Source organism: Dioscorea cayenensis, chromosome 19 (genome assembly GCF_009730915.1).
Source record: "Dioscorea cayenensis subsp. rotundata cultivar TDr96_F1 chromosome 19, TDr96_F1_v2_PseudoChromosome.rev07_lg8_w22 25.fasta, whole genome shotgun sequence".
NCBI classification, from domain to species: domain Eukaryota; kingdom Viridiplantae; phylum Streptophyta; class Magnoliopsida; order Dioscoreales; family Dioscoreaceae; genus Dioscorea; species Dioscorea cayenensis.
The window spans coordinates 20,801,985-20,828,133 of NC_052489.1; the positions used below are offsets into that span (position 1 = coordinate 20,801,985).

At 33.8% G+C, this 26,149-nt stretch overlaps 1 long non-coding RNA gene and 1 other non-coding gene across 3 annotated transcripts; one reads left to right on the plus strand and one right to left on the minus strand.

Annotated features, from left to right (window-relative positions):
• The first annotated feature begins 1,395 nt into the window (after positions 1–1,395).
• LOC120283903 lies at positions 1,396–5,171 on the plus strand. 2 transcript variants are annotated; one of them, XR_005543402.1, is made up of 7 exons: positions 1,396–1,496; positions 1,983–2,055; positions 2,951–3,016; positions 4,043–4,127; positions 4,201–4,284; positions 4,377–4,500; positions 4,820–5,171. It is a non-coding gene; the product is annotated as an uncharacterized LOC120283903 (long non-coding RNA). The 2 variants fall into 2 exon arrangements; XR_005543401.1 differs by having other exon boundaries at positions 2,951–4,127.
• Positions 5,172–20,272: 15,101 nt separating this feature from the next.
• TRNAG-GCC lies at positions 20,273–20,343 on the minus strand. The gene has a single exon. It is a non-coding gene; the product is annotated as a tRNA-Gly (tRNA).
• Positions 20,344–26,149: the final 5,806 nt, after the last annotated feature.

Genomic DNA, 26,149 nt, shown 5'->3' on the forward strand with positions numbered 1-26,149 from the left:
AGTGACGAATAAGCCACCACAATTATCAATTTCATTGTGACAATAGTGTTAACAAAAAAAAAATACACAATAGTGATGAATAAGCGGTTATAATAGTTTTTTTTATTGTAATAACATTGTTAACAGTAAAATGAATGAAAATAGTGACAATTTTTTTTGGTCATTAGTAATATTTTTATTGGTGACCAATACTTCGTCCTTAATGTTGTTTAGAGATATTATCATGTGTTTATTAATGTCACAAGTAAAATTATTAATTTAATAATAATGTTGTCACTAAATAAAAATTATATATTACGCTAATTTTGACACTAATATAATAAATTATTTGTAATAAATATAAAGTTATATTTTAGATACTTTGATAACAAAATTCAAATTTTTAGTAGCAAAAATATTATCACATAAACAAATAAAAATATTTAATATTATATAAAAATCAATAAATAAATATCACCAAAATAGGCAAAATTCTAATTTCGAATATATAAAATTGGAAATTTGAATATCCAAAATACAATTATGAAAATATCCTTTAAAAAAAAATATTATAAAATTATCCTAAATTTAGAGATGTACTCTGCTATGCATTTAAATCTTCGTTTTAGCATTTTAGCCTTAACTTCTGATAGAATTTGACTCATTCGTTAGGACTTCAATATTATTCCCTCTTCTTGATACTTATTCTGCATATTTAAAAAAAAATAAGAATATATGAAATGATTTTATAAAATTTAAAAATCTAATTTAATTATGACTTTTATACCATTATTTCTTCTTAATTGAGAAGAGACAAGTTTCATGTCGCATTTGACTTTTGTTGTTTTCAATTGAAGAAAAATCATCAAAAAGAGAAAATCACATAATCAAAATCTATATTGTGAACTTAAGACTAAAATTGTCCAAAAAGAAAACACTAACCAACAACCATCATTGAAAAAAATTCAATAAACCTATTGTGAACTTAGGACTAAAATTGTCCAAAAAGAAAACACTAACCAACAACCATCATTGAAAAAAATTCAATAACCCTAACTTTGAAGATTCAAAAGGATAAAACAAAACAACAATTATCACTTATTGTGGTACCTTGTCCCGATTTTTGACCTCCAGCCTCTTTTTCGATTTTTGTTCATGTATTAGGGGTAAAATGGTCATTTTTCACTAGTGGCATCCTTTGCATAATTGCACAAAAGGTTGTGTGTGAAAACCAGCCGAAAACTAGGGGCAAAATGGTCATTTGGACTTATTTCTTTTTATTTTCTATTATAAGGGCATTTTGGTAATTTTCTTTTTTTAAAAAAAGGAATTTGAAAATCTAAAAATGAGAGGATAAGAAGCTAAAGTGGCTTCCTTATCCTTTCTCTCATTCTTTCTTCTTCTTCTTATTTTCTTTCTTCCATTCCACCGAACACCCAATCTTGTAAAAAAAAATTTCGACAAGCTTTTTCGGCGAATCAACACCTCTACTTTTTCCTCTTATTCTCTTGAGCTTGGTAAGGCTTCTATCTAAGGTTTTCTCTTTGTATTTTCTTCGCATTTAATCGTTTTTGATAATCTTTGAAATTCTAGAAATAAACCTTGGTTTGAGTTGTTTTTTAGTTCAAATCGAAGCCAGTGTTGTTGTTATTTATTTGTGTGTATGTTTGTAAAGAAATTTCGGGATTTGGTGTTGTAAATCTGTGAGAAACCATTGTTTTAAGGGCCGGTTTTACTGTAGCAGTACCGTAGAAAATCGACATTATTGTAGCACCAGAAAACCTTGGCCTTTTCTTATATTTCTTTGGTCCAAATCGAAGCCCTTCTTACTTGGAATTCATTGGAACTAGTTTTACTTCGATTTGAGGTCGTTTGGGTCCAAAATGACATCGTTTTCTCCTAAACCCCTAGAGTTACATGTTCGACATGTAACCTTGCATGCGCATGCATTCTAGTTTCCATTCTTGTGTTCATTGGTTCTTGGATTCCTTGATTGACTCTAGGTGGCGAAGCGTAATCCCAAGGGAAGGAAATTGCCGACCTGTAAGAGCGTCTCAAGGCGAGACGACGGGTTCAGTGAGTGGTTCAATTCATAATGGCATAGATTTAATAAGAGTATTATAGTATTTCTTTATGTGTTTTATAATGTAAATTTGATGATGGATCAGATTTCATTCGATATATATGTATATATAAAGATATTTTGAGCAATGAGGTATTTGGCAAAACGATTCTAGTATATTTATATGTATTTATCTTGGAAGAAGCATGTTTACATGTATATGTATTTACATGCAATTGAAATATGGTTTGATGTGCATTTCTGTATTCAAGAATCGTCTGTTGGATTCTTGAGCTGGAATCAGAAAGAATTGCATTGTCCCATTTGGATTTTGATGGTGACAGCCGACTTTAGTCCGACACTGCAGTGTGGGGTTCCACGGTTTGGCCTAATGGGAGGCGGCGTGGTCAACTCTGAGTTTACTTTGGTCAAGAGGTGCGCAGAACTATTGACAGGGGGGGTTCTTATATGTGAGAAACCCAGGGTCACCATACAGGGATCTCATGTAGCCAACATCATAGTTATGAATACCTTGATGGCTCTCAACCTAGTTGCTACGGTGGCTAATTCCGGGAGTGTTTTTGGGCCAATAATTAAAGATTGGTTTTACCGTTCAGTTGTGCAGAATATGTTATTTTGGATTGTGATGAGGGGGCGAAGCCCAACTGTTATTCTCAGGAGGGCAATCTCTCACAATAATTTATATTTCTTGATAATCTGTTACTTACCTGTACTATTTAGAAATTATTATGTTAATTCTTAATCTGTTGAATACCTGGAGCTACTTTTATATGTTATTATTATTGTGGTAATTACTATTTGGAATGCTTTAGTACTCTGTTATATCTATGCTTTCACCACTCACTAGTTAACATCTATTACTCAGTACTCTCCGTTCTTCTTTCTCAGGCTATGACGTTGGACTGGGTTATGCTTGCCAGGCAGTAGACTGACCTATCTTTTCTTCTTATCTAGGTTAGTTGCATTGTGTATGTAAATTTTATGGACCCACTAGACTTGATTTTTGTGTATTATTCTTATATTTATATTTGTACTTTCTGGTTGTATTTGGAACCCTGGCTGGTTCTGTTGTTGTTATTGGCTTCTTCTTTAGTCAGTTGTGTTATTGGCTTCTACTCTGTTAAGCATGCTTGAAGACATCAAGAAGTATGTGATGAACAGGGTTGTTGTAAAAAGAGAGTATGCAGTGAAGTGGTCCTTAAATATAATTGCCAACCTTGAAAAGTAAAGGAGCAAGTGTATAAAATGGCATGTTGAGTGAAATAGGGCTATAAGATATGGAGTTTCTTAGAATGATCAGTTATTGCAAGTTAGAGAAAGTTATGTTTTTAGGTTGCCAGACAAAAGTTGTTCTTATGGTAAATGGGACAAAAATGATATACCTTGTCAGCATGCATTGCCTGCTATTTTATTCCAAGGGGAAATCCACTTACTTATGTGGCTAGATGGTTCACAAAGGAATACCATTTAAAGGCATATAGACTATCAGTCCCTTGAGAGGTAGAATGTTTTAGGAAACAAGTTGAGAAGTTCCGTTGCTTCCACCAATACCAAAAAGGATGACTAGTTGACTAGTGAAGAAGAGGAAATGGGAACCACTACAAGGCAAACACAAAAGCAAGATAAGGCTCTCCAGATCAGGTAAGGTCTTCAAGTGTGAAATTTGCCATGGGGAAGATCACAATAGAGTTGCTGTATGAGAAGAGCTAGTTATGTAAGTTTTTTAGTGCTCATGATAATATGATTATTTCCTTTATTCATCCATGTTAGTTTGGTTTTCAAAGACAAAGTACCATGTCATATATGTGACATCTGATGCTATTGGATTAAGTGGCTGGGAAACATCACAGGTAAAGAATAGAAAAAGGAAAAAGATTAGAGCTAATAGTGTAAGTTTTTGAGTGCTCATATTAATATGATTTTTATTTATCTAATTCAATGTTAATTTAGTGGTCATAAGCAAATATCCTATCTATGTAGGTCACAATTGATGATGTTAGTTCAAGTGCTCAAGAAACACAATAGGGTAAAAAAGAGAAAGAGGAAAGATAAGAGAACTGATAGTGTAAGTATTTTACTAATCAGATTAATATGATTATTTTGTGGATTTTTTTATTAAAACTATCCTAACTATGTAGGTCATAGCTGCTAATATTAATCCAAGTGGCTAGAAATCATAATATGGCAATAAGAGAAAGAGGAAAGAAAGGGGAACTGACAGTGTAAGTTTGCTACTACTCATAAGATTTTTCTTTTTATTCCTAAATCCAATGTTAATTTAGTGGTTGTAAAGACATTTATTCTCTATATGAAGGCCATAATTGATAACACTACTCCAACTAGCCAGAGAACACAACGAGGAAGGAGAACAAAGGGACAAAACACACAGATGATGCATATGAACTAAAACAAAGAGAGCTTCATTTAGAGTTTTGAAAGTAAGAAATAATTGTGATAATTCTTGCCTATTGGTGAAACAATTATCAATACTGAATGCACTTTGATAACTATCTGTGTATAAGAGTTACCAAGTTGCTGCAAGCATTTTAAAATAGTTACGAACAAATAAAACAACTATGTTGCTTGTTGCAAGGTGCTCACACCGGGGAAGTAATTGTAGGTAGGGAAGTAGCACATCATTCATTATTCTTAACTAAAAGTGAATTACTGGTTAGTATAATATTTTTTACATAGTTCATTGGTGTGCCTTGTAGTTCTTTTGGTTATAATATATACTCTTTGTTGTTTTATGGTCAGAATCTGAGACGCAAAAGGTTTGCAGCAAGGGGAAACAAGAATAAAGAAGCTAATCACCAGATCCTCACAACATTTGAAGTTCTAGACATCTCAGCTACGCAACAAGACGCTATTGACATCTCAACTACACCTAATAGCAGAGAATGTCATTAGTTGAAGTTGTTGTGTTTAGGGATTTTTTGTTAAGAAGTCTTTGTATTTTTGGTTCAAACTCCACAAATGTTAGTCACATGTGAATACTAGTGACTTATAGGATTGTAAACATTTCTAATGATTATATGTCATTTTAGTTTATTGAGTTTGTTAACCAAATGTTATGTTCAAAACATCTACCTTGTATGTAGAAAATATTGTATTCATGACTATGATTGTATTTTATTTTTTCCCATTGAGTTTACATTTGGTTAATATGTTTACTTTGTGACGTATAGGTTGCATGTATCATTGATGTTGATCAAGGGCATTACTTAACATATGCAGTATAAAGCAAGAAGGTACTAAACCCAAAAATCCACTAAAAATTTTTATTATAAGAAAACTTCAAATATATGTAGGCATTCTTCTACAAAATAAAATCAGCACAAGGGATACTCTTTCATCTAAAAGATTAACTACAAAATGACAACACTGCACTTCTTTTGTTTCCAAGACCACGCTGATATTTTTTAAGTGCAACAAAAATGATAATTGATAGCATCTTAATTTAAGGAAAACATGCAAAGTAAAGAAGAAGAAAAGAAGAAAAATCAAGTCATCACCCTCTCATAACCCCTCCCCTCCCCCTTCTCTTTTTCCCCCTTTCTCTCTCTCTCTCTCTCTCTGAGCCCCCCTTTTCCCTCTCTCTCTGAGTCAATGAGTTCAAATGAGATCTCTATTGGGTTTTGTTCTCTAGATGGGGACCTCAAGCATGATGGACAATAGGGACTCAAATGTACTTGCCGATCAAGTAGTAAAGTGTGCGTGAAAACAGGGTATCGATCCACATGGAAGATTGAGATTACTAGTACTAACCCTAATCCTGAAAAATTATCCTAATCTAAGTTATGATGTTGTGCAAAAGAACTAGAAAACAAAATAAGGAAATACAAAATAAAGGAGTAGAGAAATTAGGAGAATAGGCAATGTCCAGGCATAGCACCCTCTAGGGTTTTAAGTGCATGACAAGGTTGTATAAACATGCAATTCTATTTGAACAGAGAGATTTTCTAAATTATACTAAACTCCTCTTGCAAGGGTGAATAGTAACTAAATCGGTGCAGTGTTGATATAGTTACCACACAATCACTTTACACCCTATGAAATCTCAATGTGAATTGACAAGAATTTCTTGAATAGATAATCATTCTTGTAAAGAGATTACCCATAATCTGAATATAGAATAGAGATATGATTTCTCCTAAAATCTATTCCACATGATTGCAAAGAGAACAGAAATAACTTGTCAAACACTCGGGAGGATTAAGGGAGAAGAATTCTCCAAAGTACCCCATTGCTAGGCTTACTCATAATCCTCACTAATCACAGTATGTCTATGCTAGGTGGGTATTTCTATTCATCACAAAGTACATCAAATATAATAACTAGGGCTTTTACCACGATAGAAATCAATCAATACAAACAAGTAATTAGATTCAAATAATATGAATTACAATTAGAAAACAAATAAATCATAATAATCCACAACCAAGGTTAAATGATAAAACCATAGAGTTTAACTATGCCCAAACATCTGCAAAATTAGCACTCCATTAATGGAGGGCAAGCATTCAAATTACAAGACATGAAGAGACTAAAACAAAGCATTGAAAACCCCCTTCTCAGTCGTGCCGAAGGTTGATCAACATTGAACGCCCAAAGACCTTCCGCAAATGCCGCTAAGGTAAGCTTGATGGCAACGATCTTCCTCTGCTCAATGATGGATTCGAATCTCCTTCAAAAATCCCACTTCAAACCCTGGAGATTCACCTCCCTTTTCCCCTAGCCTCACCTCCAAAAATAGAATTAAAGATTGCCCTAAAAATCCTCATCATATCTATTTATACTGCGTTGCTTATGGACATAAGGATGTGGTCGTAAGGAGTTGAAGATGATGGGTTACGAGCTTTATGGATTACTTACGACTGTAAGTCCCATCCGAAAGGTCTTCTGGCTTGTGTTATGGTCCAGCTTATGACCACAAGTGCTGGATCGTAAGCTACTCAGTGTGTCCTTGCGATAATCCTGACGGGTATAAGTTGTGCTTGTAAACTTCTCTTGATGGTCCTTACAGTCACAATTACGGGCATAAGTCCTACCCGTAAGATCCTATAATTTAGCTTTATACTCCTTCTTACGGGCATAAGCATACCCGCAAGGTTCTCTAGAAGAGGCTTACGGTCGTAAGTCAGGGCGTAAGCTGCCCGTAAGTAATCATGTTTTTCTTGTTCTTAAAATCGATGCCGAGAGAGCTCCATCTTCTTCATTTTAAGTCTAGAACACTGCTTTTGGCTTTCTCTCATCTTTAAGTGCTGTCCGAAGCCTGAGATTGAAAAACACACTATGTTTAACTTTGAATTCCACAATATAATTCTAATACATGCTTAATGAGTGTACAAAATGATATAAAATAATGGAACATTGTACACTCATCAATGGATATCTTCGTTTATGGTTGGAGGGCTTTGCTGGTGTCCAGTGGCAGATGATAATAGGGGAGTTAGAAAAGGTTTGAGATTTAAGGATGAGGGCTAAAGTAAATTAGGGACTAGAAAGGCAGGGATATGATTTGGGGTGACGAGTGGATGTGGATTAATTAGTTTATATGCATTTGAATTTCAAGTTTAAGGATTTTTTTTTTTTTACTTCTAATATTTTTTTAATAATATTTTACTATAGTAAAAGCCACGTCAGCAAAACTTGGCAACAAAACTAACCTCTATCAAGGCTGGGAGTAACATTGTCAAATTTAAACAATTAAAGGAACCAAATAAACCGAAATTTGAATAGAGAGACTAAAAAGACAAATCTCAAATTTTAGAGGTACCAATTTGAGTATTTAACTTGTTTATACCTTGTCAATTTTAGATATGAGAGCGTGCTTATAGGAAACATATAAATACTTGGAAATGAGACATGGTTGGAGCCATGCAAGGCATTTTCATGTTATTAAGTCTTACAAGTGCATGGACTGAAGGCAATATTTAAGTTGTTTTTCCATATGATTTTTTAAGTCCAGGGCAAGGTTGTCAGACCCGGCCCGGGCATTGACCCGGTTAAAGCCAGGGGTCAATGGGTTCAACCGGGTCGAACCGGGGTTGAACCGGGATCAATAATAAAATATAAAAAAAATATTATAATAATTAATAATAAACAAATATAATATTAAAACTATAATTATAATATAAAAAATTACTTAAATTTGATATTTAAATTGATAAATGACCTTATATGCACTGGTGTTTTCTAATTATGTCATTTATTTTTAAATTTTTTTAAACATTTACAAATTTAATATATTAATATATAATTATTGAACTTCTCTCGGTGTTTTTTATTTATTTGTTTGTTTATTGGTTGATTTTGTCAGAATAGATAAGAAATTTAATTTACTAATTCTTATCTTTTATATGGATGATGCATTTTATCAATAAATTGTGTAACTTACCCAATTTCAATTGAGATTTTATTTTGTTTTAAATTTTCTTATATTTTTATTTAGTTAGAATATTTTATTTTTATATTTTATAATAAAATTACACTCATTGACATAACATATTTTTATTTAGTTAGAATATTTTATTTTTATATTTTCTTATATTTTTATTTAGTTAGAACATATTAGTTTTATTTTTTTAATAAATTAAATTTTAGAAAGTATTTAGTATTTACATAACATATTAATAAATTTTATTTTTAAATGTTAATCTTTTTGTTGGTATATTTATGATATATATATATATTTTGTAATTCCATTTATTGATTATAAATTAAAAAATAATATTAATAAATATACATGATTTTGTAGTTTCTGATGAGAAAATAATAATAAATTATTAAAATTGTAAAAAAAAACTCTAATATTGTGACCCGATTGACCCGGCCGGGTCAACCGGTTCCCGGTTGAACCGCCCGAGTCACCGGGTTAACACCGGGTTTTTCCATACCCGGTTCAATGGGGTATACTCGGGCCGACCACATGGCCGGTTCCCGGGTTTTCCGGTTGAACCGGCTGGGCCGGTCCGGGTCTGACAACATTGGTCAAGGGTTTTTTTTTTCCACTCTTTAGGCTTTGCAAATCAATCTTTTATAGATGGAAGTAGAAAAGTGCCTATCAACCATCAAATTTGTAAATATACTTCCACTAGTATAATGCAATGATGATGAGTGTATTACACATTTTAATACCAACGAAAGTAACAAAGGATTAACACTTTTATAGCACCAAATGTTTTGAAAATTGTCTATATTGTCTCGAAGAGGGAGATATTAAAGTTGCAATAAGATGGTAGTTGATGGTAAGACTTCTTTTTGAGCGTTGAGGAATTACTAGAAAACATTTCATAGAGTAGAATCTTGAAAACATCAGCCAACATTTAAGGTGCTTCAGGTGGGAAATATGGCACTCAATAGTTGGATGAGCTTCAAGGTGTTTATTAGCTTCACTGATGATTTAATAGATTCTGATTGAATAAGACATTGGTGATACCTCAATAACGACAAGCTTATGAATTACGCCTACAAGCCATGAGATCGTAAGTCGTGTTTGTGTAGAGCCTATAGCTAGTATGCTTAATATAATATGAGTAGTTGATTGCCATCAACTTCATGAATAAAACAATATTAATCAGTTATTATAACCCTCTTTTTTAATCTCTCATTATAGGAATAACATGTTTGATAATTAGTTATCCTAATTCCTTGATGAAACATGAGATTACATAGAAGGATTTTGAAAAATTTTGAGGTGCCGTCTTATTTCATGGTTAATGGGGTGGATATTTATCTTAATCAGGAGAGTATTCAAAAGTATCCTCTGTGAACTTCAAGACATGCATCATTTTATTCTAGAGTTAAACTCGGGCACATACACCATGGTATTATGGATGCTTCATAGTTGAGAGTGATTCATATGTGTAGGGTTAGGGTTGATCCTTGAGACCTCAATTACTAATACTTAAGCATTCCCTATCCATTAGTGGAACCATTTCTCAGTTAGGTGCTTCTAATGAGGATAAAACAATAGTAATTAGGTGATGATGAAGCTTCTAATTGATATACTTTACATGAGTATTATGAGATTTGGCGTCATTTCACATGGTGAGTGCCAAGGAGAGTTTGACATTTATGAAATTGGATTGATGTCTCATTTTCAAGTATTTGGAAAGCTCTTTTCCCTTCATGGGTGGAGATTTTTTTGAAACTAACGGTGCATTTGGTTAGCGGGATAGAAATGAGAATGAAGGGATGAGAATGGTAACCATAACATTGTTTAAATAAAAAAATAATTTATTAGAAATGGGGAAAATGAGTATGTGGTAAAAATACTTATATGCTCTAAATATAAAAAAAAGATCTTAGTTTATACAAAATTAAATATTATTACTCTATTTAATCATTATAGTTATATTTTTAAAATTAAATAAATTATTATAATTAAAGTTTAATTAAATAAATTTATTTATTTATGCCATATTCCAAATGTCATTACTCACTTCAATTAAATATCTCAATTTAATCATTTTCCAATTTAATTATTATAATTAACTATTTAAACTAAATAAATATATATGCATTTATAAAATATTATAAATATCATTATTTCTTTTAATTACTATATTAAAGTGTCATTTAACTTAATTTTTGTAAGCAACTATTTGAATTAATGACTTGTATATGAAGTAAATATCTATTTAATATATTTATTTAATCTTTACTGGGAGTAAAATGGGCATTTCATGCCCATTCCCCCATTTCTCCCCCATTGAATCTTTATTACCATGGTATCTTATAGTCATTTTCCGTTTATTACTTGAGTTTTTTTTTTTTCTTTTCGATGGATCTCACTTGCCTTCTTGGATGACTCCTTAATATCATCTATAGATTAATTAAAATGACGTGTATGTAGTTTGAAGATGACACATCAAGGTGATTCATCACTCTTAAGCTTAGTTGAAGAAGAAAGTGATTTAATTAAGGTCTCCTAAAAACATAGACCAACATAACACCTATTTGTTTTTTTGCATTTGAAATGGTCTTTAAAATAAATTAACTTGTTAGTCCTCGACTTGGGTTTTTTTAACTTTTCAATTCCCATTTGATTGTTTTTTTTTTTCCAAAAAAATCCTCACTAGTGTTTAAAATACAAAATCTCATTCTCATTTTTTTTTTTCTTTTTATCTTAACTAGTTTCAATTCAATAGTGCATCTTCTCACATGAGTTCATGTATTTGTTAGCCAATGCATATGTGCAATGGTATCGTAAGACAATCATGGTAAATTAAAAATTATAAATAAAATCTTGAATTATAATTATTTTGATCATAAAAGTTTTGAAAAACAAAATCGCCTGAAAATTAAAGTTTCAAAAATATACAAATGTTTTGAGTGTTTGAAAATTCACCAAAACAATAAGTCGCTTCTCCCAATTTTTTTTTTTTTTTAAAAAAATAGATAAATCACTTCTACTAAAATAAAAGGGAACACAAAGGGAAACCTTCCCTTAACAGTAAGTAACAAGGGGGGCAACATAACACTAGATGTGGTACAACTACTCAAACAAAAGGAACAAAAAACAAAGATTCATAAGGAACAGGCTTCCTCAAGCCCTCGGCAGAAAGCAGCTACTCAATAGGCGTGAGCTGAGTCTCCTTGGCCGACGTAACGTCCAGCCCACCAACAGACCGAGTACCAAGGAAATCCAGACTACGACTGATACTCTTCATGGGTTCCTCAAGCCTTCCTTTGGTATTATCTGCGTAATTCGAGAACCAAGACAAGAGCATACGATCAACCTTTAGAATAATGGCTTGGATAGGAGCAACATTGGCATTAAAAATAGTATCATTTCTAGCAAGCCAGACATTCCAAACAAGCTTTCACAAGTAAATCACAAAAGTCTCTAACTGTAGGCTGCACAGACATCCTCCAAGAATCCCAAAGGCTGCTCATCAACCCGGGTGGTTCAGGTAGCTGAAAAAGATAGATAAAGTGTTCCCAAACTCGCCTAGTATAATTATAGTTGAGGAACAAGTGGTTAACTGTTTCAATCTCCGAATGACAAAGAACACAAGTTGCAGTTGGAAGCCTGTTACATCTCCTTAGGACAAGATTTTCCAAGGAGAGAACCTTATTCTTCCATGAGAGCAAGTTGAAGAGGTTGAGTTTCCTAGGACACGTACGTCTCCAGAAGAACTTAGCCACAGGGCATCTAAACCCTCCATCAATAAGAAAGCTATAGAAAGATTTTACCGAGAAAATACCATTTCCTAACATCAACCAACGTTTCGAATCCTCCACACCCATGTCAGGTGATCTCAGACGATCCTTAAAATGCACAGATTCCAATTTCACATCAAAAGGGGCACTCTCCGAAAGGAAGGCCAGATCTTGCACCGTTCCGTTGGGCCATGAATTGTTTCTGAATGCCTTTGGCCACAAGTTCATAGGAGCTAAGCCATTGAACCAACGATCCTTCCAAAAAAGGGTCGTCGCTCCTGAGTTGATGCCATTCAAAATGCAACTTCTAAAAGCCGGGAGACTACTAGAAACACCTCTCCAGAAATAGGAGATCCTTCCCGGCAGCCTAGGAGAAAAATTACATTACGTTAATCCATTGTTGAATTGTACAACCTTCGGACCACCCCAATCTGGATGCATCACAAATTTTCACCACCATTTACCAAGTAACACCAGATTAAAACTATTTAGTTAGGTCCAGAATACCCCAACCCCCTGGTCTCTGGGCCGACAAAGACATTTTTACCGGACTAAATGACATTTTGGATTATCAATATCGGGTTCGAACCATAAGAAGCCACGCCGGATGCCATCCAGCTCCTTGATAACCCAGTAAGGCAATCTAAAAATGGACATCTAAAACGTTGGCAGAGCGGACAAAACAGAATTATCCAGAGTTAGACGGTCCCCCTAAAGTTAAGTGTTGCGCTTTCCAAGAAGAAAGCCTCCTTCTCATTTTCTGGATAAACCCATCCCAATCTTGTCATGGGGGCCTTCTTCCCGTGATAGGGACACCGAGGTAAGTAACCAGGAGGAGATCCACTTGACAATTTAACATTGCAGCAACTTCCTCCTGAGGAATCGCCCCCATCTCCGACGAATAAAGACACGTTTTAGCAAAATTAGTTTCTAGACCCGACAAACCCTAAAAAATATAAAGAATAAGCTTAATAATCATGAGGTCCTCAAGCCTGCCCGTAGTCAAGACAAGAAGGTTATCAACATAATGAAGGTTGTATCTACTACTAAACTCTCCCAAGGGCACCCCCACTAAAACCTTGGAACTGAGTGCGTGCGTGAACATCGCACTTAGCGCATTCTAACTAAGACAAACAGTAGGGGTGATAAAGGATCCCCTTGACGCAAACCCCTGTGGTAACGAATGTACCCATTTGGGGATCCATTCACAAGAATATTAGCCTTAGACAAGACTAAAATAGTATGGATCCAGGCCACCCATTTTGGCCCAAAAGCCCTTGGCTCGCAGCAGATCTAGAAGAAAATCCCAATCAACCAAATTGAAAGCTTTTGTAAAGTCAACTTTGTAGATAAAATCCGGAAGCCTACGTTTGTGAATGCTGAAAATTAGTTCTTCCGTTGTAGCAATATTATCCAAGATGCATCTTCCTTTCATAAAAGCTGATTGATCAGAGTCCACCAGCGAATTCAATACCTTACTCAGACAGGTCGCCAGGATTTTTGAAAGAATTTTCAGAGAATAATTAATGAGACTAATGAGACGATAGTCCGACGTAATCTCCGGAGTACCCATCTTAGGTATCAGAGCAATGCTGGCCCAATTAATTCGTTCTAAGTTGGCTCGCCCATTGTAAAAGTCCTCACATAGAAGCTGTAAGTCCGACTTTATCAAATCCTAGAATTGTTTAAAAAATTGGATTGGGAAACCATCCGGCCCTGGGGCCTTATTTCCTCATAAGTCGAAGACCGAGTTCTTGATCTCCTCAAGTGAGAACAATCGCTCCAGGTGAGACAGATCAATATGAACCTTATGATTCAAGAGCTTCTGAAAGTCCACATGTAATCTCGAAACCCGTCTCTGTCCAAATTATTGTTGGAACCTTTCCCGGAAAATGTTCCTGATACCGCACGAGTCCTCGATAAGAATTCTGTTGAGACGGATGTTAGATATAAAGTTCCGATTTTTCCTCACATTCGCAATCGCGTGGAAGAACTTCGTGTTTTCATCACCCTTCTTCAACCATTGTAACCTGGATCTTTGTTTCTAATAGATTTCTTCCTGCTTCCAAATCTTGTTCATCTTATCAAGAAGCTCACATTCCTTACGCACTTCAAACAATGAGAGGCGCCTAGATTCTTTAGGGATGTCTAACTCCTCGAGTCCCTGCAGCAATGCCAGCTTCTTTAGCTTAATACAACCAAAGCTAGATTTCTCCCAGATCCGTAGGTTATCGCGCAGATGTGCCGATTTTTTGCCCAAAATAAATGCCCCACAACCAACCAGCGAAGGTTCTAGCCATCACTGACTCAAAAACTCCTGGAACCCCTCCGCTGTCGTCCATACCAGTTCAAAATGAAAGGTCCGCGGTCTGGAGTAGTGAATCCCCACTTCCAGCCGAATAGGTACATAGTCCGACCCAAGTCTCGGGAGGCTATTTTGAATTTTCCTAGGGAAATGAGCAACCCATGCTTGATTAACCACAAAACGATCAAGCTTAATCCAAATCGGATCTTCTTGGCCATTAAACCAAGTAAACCTTCTACTGGTCGATGGAGGTTCCAAGAGACCGAGATCATTTAAAAATGTGTTTGCACATCAAAGGTCATTGAGGTTATGAATGCCCGAGATTTTATCCTCCATCAAAATGATTGCATTAAAGTCCCCACATACAACCAAAGGTATGTCCATTGGACCTCCACATTCCTGGAGTTCCTCCAAGAAAGCACGCTTAATTGATCTCACAATTGGCCCATAAACCGTGGTGCAACGCCATTTAAAGTTGTCCTTTTCGGAATGGAACTCCACAGTTAGACTGAAAACCTCCACCCTTTCCAACTTGCCCGACAGAACCCCACTGTTCCAACCAATAATAATACCTCGCGCAGTTCCTTTCGCAGGCAAAAAAGCAAATTGATCTAGCTGAACCCACCAATTTCGAGCCACATGGCCAAAGGAATTATTTCAAGTTTAGATTCTTGCAAACAACAAACCCTGCAAAATGCAGATTCAAAAAGTCTTTGACTAGGAACCGCTTAGCCGGTCTCCCTAGACCCCTAACATTCCAAGTCATGATATTCATAAAAACCATATATAACTCGCGGACCTCAGACGAGGTCTCCGCTGAATTCAAGATAGGTGCAGAACGAGTCTTCTCTAACAAGAGAATATAATAGAGACAATCAGACACGGGAGTAGCAAAGGAAATGCCACAAGCATCACAATAATTCAACAATTGAGCATCAGTCCAATCCGAAATACGGAGAGGTTTAGAAGTACCTGCCGTAGTAACACCTTGGTCCAGTTTCTTTTATGCTGACTTCGACGGCTTAGCAAGGAACCCAGCTTCTTCATTAAACCTAGACGACGGCTTTTTAGGTCTCTCACTCTTCTAGTTCCCTTCATTTGTTCTGCATGAGTCCTGTCAGCATTCCCAACTAGACCTGGTAGTAGCTCCCTGAGATTCTTTTCAAAAATAGATACCGAATCATCAGAGACAGCAATACTACAGGATGTGCCTCTCACATCAGAATGGGTACCAGAGTCCTCCACTAACTTCAGAAGACAAGAGGTTCCGACATCCCTCAGCGTGGTAATATCTGTACCCGAGACCAAGCCCAAACCCCACCAAAAAATTGCCAAATAAAACCAGGGGGAGGTACCAAGGTTGGAATAGTAGAACCATCCCCAAAATCCACACTGGAAATGCCTGGCCCCAAAGGCCCCTTTTGATGGCCCAACCTAAGCTCCATAGCAGGCCCAGAGATTGGATTAGAGAGTGGCCCAAGTTCAATCCTTCCTCTGGCACAGTTCTTAAAACATGATCCAGCCTAGCAACAAGATCGAGGTTTGGCCCAACAGTAGAACTGGGATTGGGGTCATCAGCTGGAGGCAAAGAAGAAGGGCCTCGGGCCGAGTTGAAGCCCACTTCACAAATCAAAACCGGGTGTCCCTGGAACACATCATTGGTGCCAAGCACATTCTCCTGGCTTAACCGTGGATTCAGCCCAACAGTAGAGAGTAAGGGGTCCTCACCAACGTGGCTTCTCTTCAACTCACTGCCTTCAGCGGATCAAAAGGCTGTAAAGGCTCCACATGGGTCGCCACAGCGCCTCCACCCTTCGCCACATCAGCAGGCCTATCCTCGGATGCTCTGAACATGGCAAACCTATGCAGATTATCAGTCTTCCTTGAAACCCGAGAATCCTTCGATTGCCGAACAGTCCAACGTTCGACACGTCGAGGTCTTGAGATCCTCAAACCAGCCTCATCACGTCGCCCTTCTATGACATTCACGAAGGACCGAGCCAAAATCGGACTGTCAAACCGACGTCCAAGCTCATTGAGACCATTGGTTCGATGCACTGACGTCTGCGGCTGTGAAACCAACTCTACATCACCGTCGTGGGAGCTGAGCTTAACCACTGCCGGTAACGGCACCACGGTGCCATCTGTCCTGGTGTTGCCCAGCAAATCAACACTGACCCCATGACCAGAGCTCTCCGTAATCCTCAACAGACAAGAAACCTTGCCACTGGGGCAGGAGCAATACTCAACTACCCCACCCTTAGACTGACTAGAGGAATGGCCAACCTGCAGTTGCTTCCCCTTCACCTGCGAAGGGACCTCATGGGTAGAGCACCTCTCCGTCAGAAGAACGTCAGCCACATCGACCCTCTTCTCAGATAACACGTACCGATAAAGATCACGCTGAAAAATAAAAAAGGCATCTCGGTCACCGATGAAGATCACAGAATATTTCCTTATCCTTAGGCTAAGGTTGAGCTCCAAAGGGAGGGCAACCCTAATGCGCCGACGAACCAGTGCAGTGATAAAACGTTTATGCGGCAAGGGAGCTTGAGACAACGCCACAAGCTCATGCACCGGCCGAAGAACCTCCACAATAACGTTCCAGGACCATGCATAGAGAGGTAGATTCCAAATAGTAATCCAATGGCCCTCCCCCGACGCTCTCCCCTTTGCACCCAATTTCGCTGACCAGGGAGCAAGTTTCAACGAGCAGGGGCCGTCCTTAGTAGTGGCATTGAAAGTACTGAGCTTGTAGACCTCTTCACCTCCAACCGGTTAGCAAGAGGCACTAGGGAAGAACATTTATTCAAAGGAGTAGTGGGTCCGGCGAGCGATCTGTTGATGAGGAAGGGGGACCGCTTCATTGATGAAACTGGAGGCCAATAATAAAACCGCCACCTTCGCCAGCTCCTCCGGCGTTACAGATATATCCGGAGACAGAGGAAGGGAGATTGCAACTCGGCGTTGCCTCTCCAACCTTTGGAGGAGCCATCATTGTATCCTGAGGGTTAGACGTCCCACCCGGAGGAGCCTTGGGAGCCTTATGCTCCTGCGATCCTTTCTGAGAGCCCAAAAGTTTGGAACAAACATGGCATTTACGGCAAGGGCTCCGTTGTAGCTCCACAAAGCACCTTGCCGCCAAGTGACCAACGCCAAAACACCGCAAACACACCACCTGATGCCTACATTCGGCCGTTTTGTGAGAAGATCGAAAACAACTACCACTTCTCCCATTTTCAATTGCCCATTTGATCTTATGATTTAAAACTTAATTTTTAGTTATCAAAAACCTAACCAAACCTTTTTTAACACCAACAACAATAGGCTCAAATCTCCACATCAATAAATATAATGAAAAATGCAAAATATAAACAAAAAATGGAAACAACTAGTTTTCTCAAATTTTTATCTTAACATTTACAATGGAAGATTACAGTTAACTCCATTTGATTTTTTTTAGATACATTAAAACATTAATTATAATTTTTTTTCACTGGTTATATTATTTGTCCCTCTCTTTCCACATCATAAATGGGGTAGTCCCCTAGCATAGAGAGCCAATAGATCATTGGCCATATATCCCCACATCAAACAAGCCAAAATAACAATAGTACACCGATGGACAGTAGACAAATCCATGACATCGATAAATAATGAAGAGACACAAAAACAAGAGCGACCTGCCAATAGAGACAAAGAAGGTTGCACCCTTTGGAGTGCTAGGCTTTACCACTCACTTGTTTCATTCAAAATCAAAACTCACATTATTTTTCTCAAGGTCTTTGTGGGGAAGGTTGGTGTCAGGGTTGGTCTTCAATCATGATCCATACAACTCTTCATCTCATGTCCTTTTTTTATATGAATTTTATTTTATTTTCAATTTATATTTATGGACCAAAAAGCTTCGTATCTGAGTTATGCTTTAGTTTTGTTCACTCATGCTCTCTCATGTGTGTTAATTGATGATGGTACACATCTTATTATTTTTTTATTAATTTAAAAATAAAAAATAAATAAATAAACCTAAATTGTGGGTCAATTGGAACAAATAAAATGTTTAGAAATGCCAAAACAAAAATCATGCATTTCAAAGTGACATCATAAATTTTATTTGGATTGAATTTTAATTGATGTGAAAATCTCTGCATCATGATTGTCGATATCGTATCACAGTTAAACAGATAAGTTTTGCATCTTATATGCCATTTCATATATTTTAAGTGATATATATATATCAATAGATGAAGTTTTCGTGATGTGATTGTTACATTTTAGATAGGAAGAAATCCCATCTTTCTTGACATTCTTGAGAAAAAAACAGAAGACCAAAAAATGAATAATCAATGATGCAATGAAAGTGCTCAACATACCTTGAAAATATTGGAGATAAGTAGTTTTGGGAGGTTTAGGGCAGGACAATGCGGGGGAGGGTTCAACCAAGGAAGGTGAGCGTTAGTAAAGATGCGTGGAATGTGGACATTCTAATGCATTAGCCTCAATCCTTAAAAGTGGACAAGTAGTCTTTCATCATAATGTGATGAGCGGTTATACTAACTGATGAGGTGGAAATTTTTTTATTTAAAGTTCTTAAAAATTATGTTTTATGTATAATGAATTAGAAAAATAGAAATATTATGACAACGAGCGTGATTTACTAATTTGGTTTCGTATAAAATGGAAAAAGAATCTATAACATGTTTTTTTTTAATAATAGATGACAAGCACATTTTTTATATGAATATAAGAGAATAGTATAAGAATCCCGAGTGAACAGTGTATGAACAGTACGGTGAACAGTACTGTCAGGGGAGGGATTTGAACCCATGACCTCCTTTTTATATTTTGATGTCATACCATTAGACTATCCGATGGTTGACATCTATAACATGTTTTAAAAAGAGAATTCTTTCAATAAAAATTGATGGATTATTATATTTTGTAAATATGAATAGGTAGTAAAGAAAATTATCATTTATCTTACCATAAAAGTATTGGTGTAAAAATTTTATTGTCCGAGTTTGAAACACGCTGGACACAATAGCAATAACGAATCCTCGGTTATATGTACGAGCTTGCCACCCAAATTTAATGTTGATAGCTGAGAACGCACAAATGAATATTTAATTTTCAACTTTACACATACTTATGATATATGTGAATTTGTTGTGTTTGTAAAAAAAATTAAAAAAATAAATAAATACAAAAGAAGTGACACAATGTTGAAGTGACAAGAGAATAAGAAAATGAAGTTTTTGAAATATAAGGCTTTAGTTTTCCAAAAATAATGGGACATAATCATCATAAATTTGAATTTAGTAAAAATAGAAAGGTCGAGAGACAACATTGTAATAATGATAATAACAACAGCAACATTTATGATTAGGGAAATTTTCAATTCCAGTAGTAAATAATCCCAAAAGTTGTTGAGGCAACAGTAATGAAAAGAAAAGCAGTGATAGCAACCAATAATAACTATGAATAAAAAATATCATTAAGCATGAACAGACAAACATATAATAAAATGACATATATAGATATCAACATCATGAATTTCTAAAGAATGTATCTCTTCCTCAGCACGGTATTGAAATTATAATTCAGAGTTAGGAATATCCTTTTCTTTTGATGAAATATAAAACATAATTCTTTTATTTATGAAATATTTCAGTTTGTTCATGAAAATATCAAAAACAAAAAGATAAAAGATCATTTAATCAAAAATTAAACAACAGTGCACCAGCCGGGAATCGAACCCGGGTCTGTACCGTGGCAGGGTACTATTCTACCACTAGACCACTGGTGCTGAATTGAGATTGATTTAAAACAATATTTATATAAAGGAAAATATTAACTCATCATCTCTTTATAATTTTCCTTTATTTCTAAGATGCTCGTATACGATTTATATAAATATTTTTAATTTAAACAGTGGTTTGAGAATTATCATTTATTTAATATTTTTATATTGCTAAAAAAAGGTACGATAGAGTGGTTGTGATGGTGTATATTCTATTTTTAATAAATGTATAATTTTTTTTGCAAAGGATTATTATGAGAAAACCTAAAACCAAAAAAGAATGGTTTATAATATAAAAATAACAAATAAAAGAACCACCAATTGAGCTTAATTAATTTGAATAGTTTAAATTTATTTTTTATTGTTTTGATATACAATAAAATTTAAATGTCATTTTTCATACACTGAGATAAATGTCATAGTTTTGGCTTAAATCATGGAGAAGCTTATAATTTGTGGTCAATTTTTATGGTTATCTCTATGTCCAATTAGCATGTTGTTTCTATTTCCAGTATAATTGCAAAATGCTTTTATACATATTTATTTATTTATTTATTTATTTATTTTTTTTATACATTTAAAAATTTTACTTTTCGAATGAAAAAAATAAACTATCCCACTGGTCATTTAAATCGATGTATTTTTAAAATATTTAATATAATTATTATATTTTCATTTCATCTTTGTAAGCCTTAACAACTCAAGGGGATGATAAGCATCTAACAAATTATTTAAAAATATAAAAATATAAAAATAATTTTTGAATGTCATGTGTGGGTAGTCATGGAAATTACCATTGAAGTGAAAGTAAAAGAAATAAAATAAGATTTGATTGTGCTTCCTAAGAACTAGGTTTCAACTTCTTTCAACCCAATGGTTGAGAATTGAATCTCTGTGGCGTGCGAGAGATGTACATGAGTGTGCATTTGTATTACCATAATTAGAATAAGGGGAAATGAGATAATAAAAAGGGGAAAGGAATGGGTATGGTGATGGAAAAAATATTTAGTTGGAGAGATAATTCATTGGGAATGAGAAAAGTAGAAAGGTAATTTATTGGGCATTGAAAAAGTAATGAAAATATATGATTAAAAATTATTTTTATACCCTTATGTTGAAAAAAACCCTTAACGTAAACAAATAAATTTTGTTGTTTATAAAATATTTTAAATAAATTTTAATTACTATAATTAATTATTTTATGACTTATTTTGAAATAAATAAATATTTAATATAAATATTATATGATTATTATTATAATTAAAAATGAATTATTTTAACATTAATATATTTATATATTATTATATATATACCCATATATATATATATATATTAGTGACGTGTAAAATGGGTAATTTACACCCATTTCCCCCCAATATATTAATATATTATTATATATATACCCAAAGGTGATGATTACCTCCCTAAAAAATCATCCAAACATGGAAATTGGTAGTGACTTCCCCCAATGTTTCTCTATTTGGGTTAAGAAATTTTTTTATCTAATTCAAAAATATTATATATTTCATTTGTTTTAATAATTATATATGCTTTAAAATTTAAAAGAAAAACTCACCGCGCAGATATACCAATGAGCTAGTTCATATGTATATATTGTTAGTCTATATCGCAAAATTATATAACACCATCAGAGGCATGCGGAAGCATTAATAAAATTGCGATATGATCAATTGTTTTAATGAACACTCTATTTTAATTAAAATGTTTAGAAAATTACCTCGAGATGTTCAAAAACCTTTCTATTTGATGTGTTAATTTTGTCCACAGATTGTCGTAGATCACTTTTTAAATATTGCACCAAAATATGCATTTTCTAGATTATTAACCAAAATGCACATTTTGGGGAAAACTGAAAAAAGTTTTTCTTTTTCCTTTTTTTTTTAAAAAAATCGAAAACAGGAGATGCTCTTCAGTTTTCCATTTTAAAAAAATATATGAAAAGGTGAAAATAGGAGATTCTCTCCGGTTTTCACTTTTTTATTTTTTTTAAAAAAAGGAAAATGGGAGAGATGCTCCGGTTTTCACCTTTTGTTATATATATATATATATCCGTATATATATCCGTTAGTCAATAGTTAGTGGGAAAAGTGAATTATTGACCAGTGCAAGTTTGATCGTCCTTTTTTGTGCTAAGTACTGGCCGATGTAGGTTTGACCTTCTTACTTTATACTAATTACTAACCAGTGCAGGTTTAACTGTCTTACTTTGTACTAATTATTGACTAATACAGGTTTGATTGTTCTAATTTTTAACCGGTATAGTTTTAAGGGCCTATTCTGTACTAAGTACTGACTGGTATAGGTTTAACCGTTCTATTTTGTACTAATTACCAACAGGTACGGGTTTGACAGTCCTAATTTCTAAACGGTGCAGTTTTAAGGGCCTACTTTGTACTAAGTATTGACAGGTGCAGTTTTGACAATTCTATTTTGTACTAATTACCGGTGCAGGTTTGACCGTCCTACTTTGTACTAAGTACTTTATAATAATTTTTTACTAGTGCAGGTTTGACCGTCCTATTTTCTAATATTTTGAGATTTGTATTTTTTTTAGAAAATAAAATGTAAAAAAATTATAACTTAACTATTACTTTTTAATATTAAATTTAAAAATTTTTAAAACTCCTTAACGGCAGCCATGATTGGCCGTTGAGAATTTTTTTTTAAAAAAAAGAAAGCGAGAGAGAATTTTCCACTTTCTAATTTTTTTATTAAAAAAAAAAAGAAACGGGAGAAACTTCCAGTTTTCACTTTTTTTTAAATAAAAAAAATAGAAGACGGGAAAGCTTCTCCAGTTTTCTATATTATTTTGAAAAAAATAAAAAGATTGAAAATGGGAAAACTTTTCCCTTTTCCCACAAAACCAGCATTCTGGTAAATAATCCAAAACATGCATATTTTGGTTTTTTTTTTTTGCAATATTTTAAAAGAAAATCCTTGTAGATATTCTATTGCTGAACGAAAGTCTCACGCCTCTAAATCACACGCCGAAATAGAGAAACAGACTCCTCTACTTCTATAGCGGCTAGAGCTAGAGAGGAAGAGAGAGATTGGGTATTTTCTCAGTAGAGAATTAATTGATCCTTTCTAGGGTTTGAGAGAAGTCATATTTATAACCACTTCATAAAACATAATAAACATTATTCAATTATGAAATATGAAACTTCATAGCGTGATAAATATTATCATATGAATTCTATTAGAAATATGAGTACTAATGTGATTAAAATCACTTTTGTCTTTAAGTCATTATAATTTTGATTAATCATTCAACTCCACCAAATTCTAATCAAAATTTAAATTTAAGACAAAAACCCTAAACCAATTTATAATTTCACTCATCTCATGAAATAAAATTATAAATTGACAATTTTACTCAACACTCAAAACAAGACTAATTCTTAATCCTTTTAAACATGACTCCTTAGTTTCATTTCAATTAGCAATGGGAGGATACCAAAGGACGTGAGTGATACCTAGCCAGCCCTGTGGCTCCACGTCATAGCCCAATTGAATACGAATAAGTAGATCATTATGAACCTTTCCGATTATGATTACCATATGTGTATAAACGCTTCATTCTTGTATTCCAACCAAATGAGAGCCATGGTAATTGTCAAACTCACTAAATTCGATCGTATGCAAATAACCATAGTATAGTAAGATTATCAAACCACCCTTCATGTCACACACAGTTAGTTTGACTGTCTTGACCAAGGTCTTCTAATCTCACATACTTATAATTTCATAAGATACTAACTCATTTACTTCTGAGAAAAAGAATTTTTTCCTGGTGATCACTCGCAACTGCTACTTGTCCGACATAGCCGCACTTTGAGGTTGACCCTACCAAAAAGTAAACTAAGTCTAACGATTCTGATAACAAACTAGACGTCATAAGCACATTATGATCATGATACTCTAGGTCTAAGGTCTACTCATATGATCATAATCAACAATCTTAATCATTGATTATCAAAGAATAAAACCCATGTGATTAGATTGTTGAGAGTCATGTTTGAATACACCAATCCTAGTGATGCATTTATGACATATGCTTCTACTATTCTATAGTGTTCAACTAGCAGTCTTTGTCAAAGTATATGCCATATAAATGAAATCCTTATGAAACTTTGACGCCCAATTAAAGATTCTCCAATTTGTGAACTATTTAAGTGTATAAGTAATAAACCCTTCTAGTACCTTCCTCTTTATCGTACAAATAGAAAAAGGTTTAACTTAATACACATGGACTATGATGTTCAAAACTAATTGAAAATGTCATCACAAGATTTATATGAACATCAAAATAAATGGCTATTATTAATAATAAGAATATATAATACAAATGAAATGTTCTAATACAAGTATCCTATTTGGCATTCGAGGGCATAATCCTAACATATATATGCCAATATTTTATTAAAGACTTGTTTGGCTACTTATAAGTAGCTGTAATATATATGGTTTTATATGTAATTAGCTATTTGGTTTATGTAAAAGCTCTGCTTATATATAAATGGACTTAAATCTCACCCACTTTTATAGTATTTCAACTTACAATAAATTTTTCTTGTAAGTTGAAATGCAATAAAATAAATATATTCGCTCACTATCATATTTAATTATAAAAACATATAATAAATTTCATTTTCTTTAAATATAATCATAAAAACATTTTTAAGTCATAAAATTAAAAAAATATTAAATATTTTTATAATCAAGTTGAAATATAGTATTTTCACTCACAATATAATTTTATTTATTGGTGACCAAACAACCCTTAAGAACAAGTTACATACATGGGATAAAAATGGGAGAAAACAAAAGATTAACAACAAAAATAGAATTACTAGAAATATAATTTTTAAACCAGAATATATGCAATTTCTGTTTAATTGACAAATAGTGATGTTGTTGGAGTGTAACATTAACATGGTTGGTTAACTAAATATCTTATATTATCAATTGCCCTTTTATGAAAATGACTTTATCTAATTGATGTCAAATATATCAAAATTCATACCATTTTGATTCAAATAGCAAAGTTGTTATTTATATATTTATATATATCTACATACCTACATTCAAAGATAGTTGTATATTATTTTCCTAAGCAAGGGTTGGAAAGATAAGCACATGAAAATATTTTATTTTTGAAATTTTTAAGAAGTTGATATTTTTGAAAATTTAATAAATTCGAGGGTCATTTTAGTCCAAAAGAGTATAATAACAATGGTACAGTTTGAAAAAAATTCAAAGTTCGCTCTGAATGTTAGATTACCATATATGAGTTAGTAATCACCAATAAATTTACCAAAGTAATTAAATTTTGAGGATGCAGCATTCTCATCATAACCAACCAAATGAGATAATCTTACAATATTTGGTCCAAATTTTGGAGATAATATGGTATTACCCCTAACTAAATATCACTTAAGAGTGAAGAAAATGTTGAAATAGAGACAAATTATCAGTAGACAAAGATACTACTAGACAGGAGCGGAGCCAGAAATTATATAGGGGGCGAACTACAAGTTTTAAAATAATTAATTAACAAAATTTTTAAATAATAAAATACATTTAAATTTTTTTATAACAATAACTAAAATTTAAAACAAATAATTAAAATTAATTAATATATCAAAATAAATATTTTTATCAAATTTAGATTTTTTTGTATGATTCTACTATGGGCGGCTTAAGATAACTAGATGTCTATAACAAAATTTTAGAATTATTTAGATTTTATTTTATTAAATACCTATTTAAGATGTTTGTTTATTTTTCA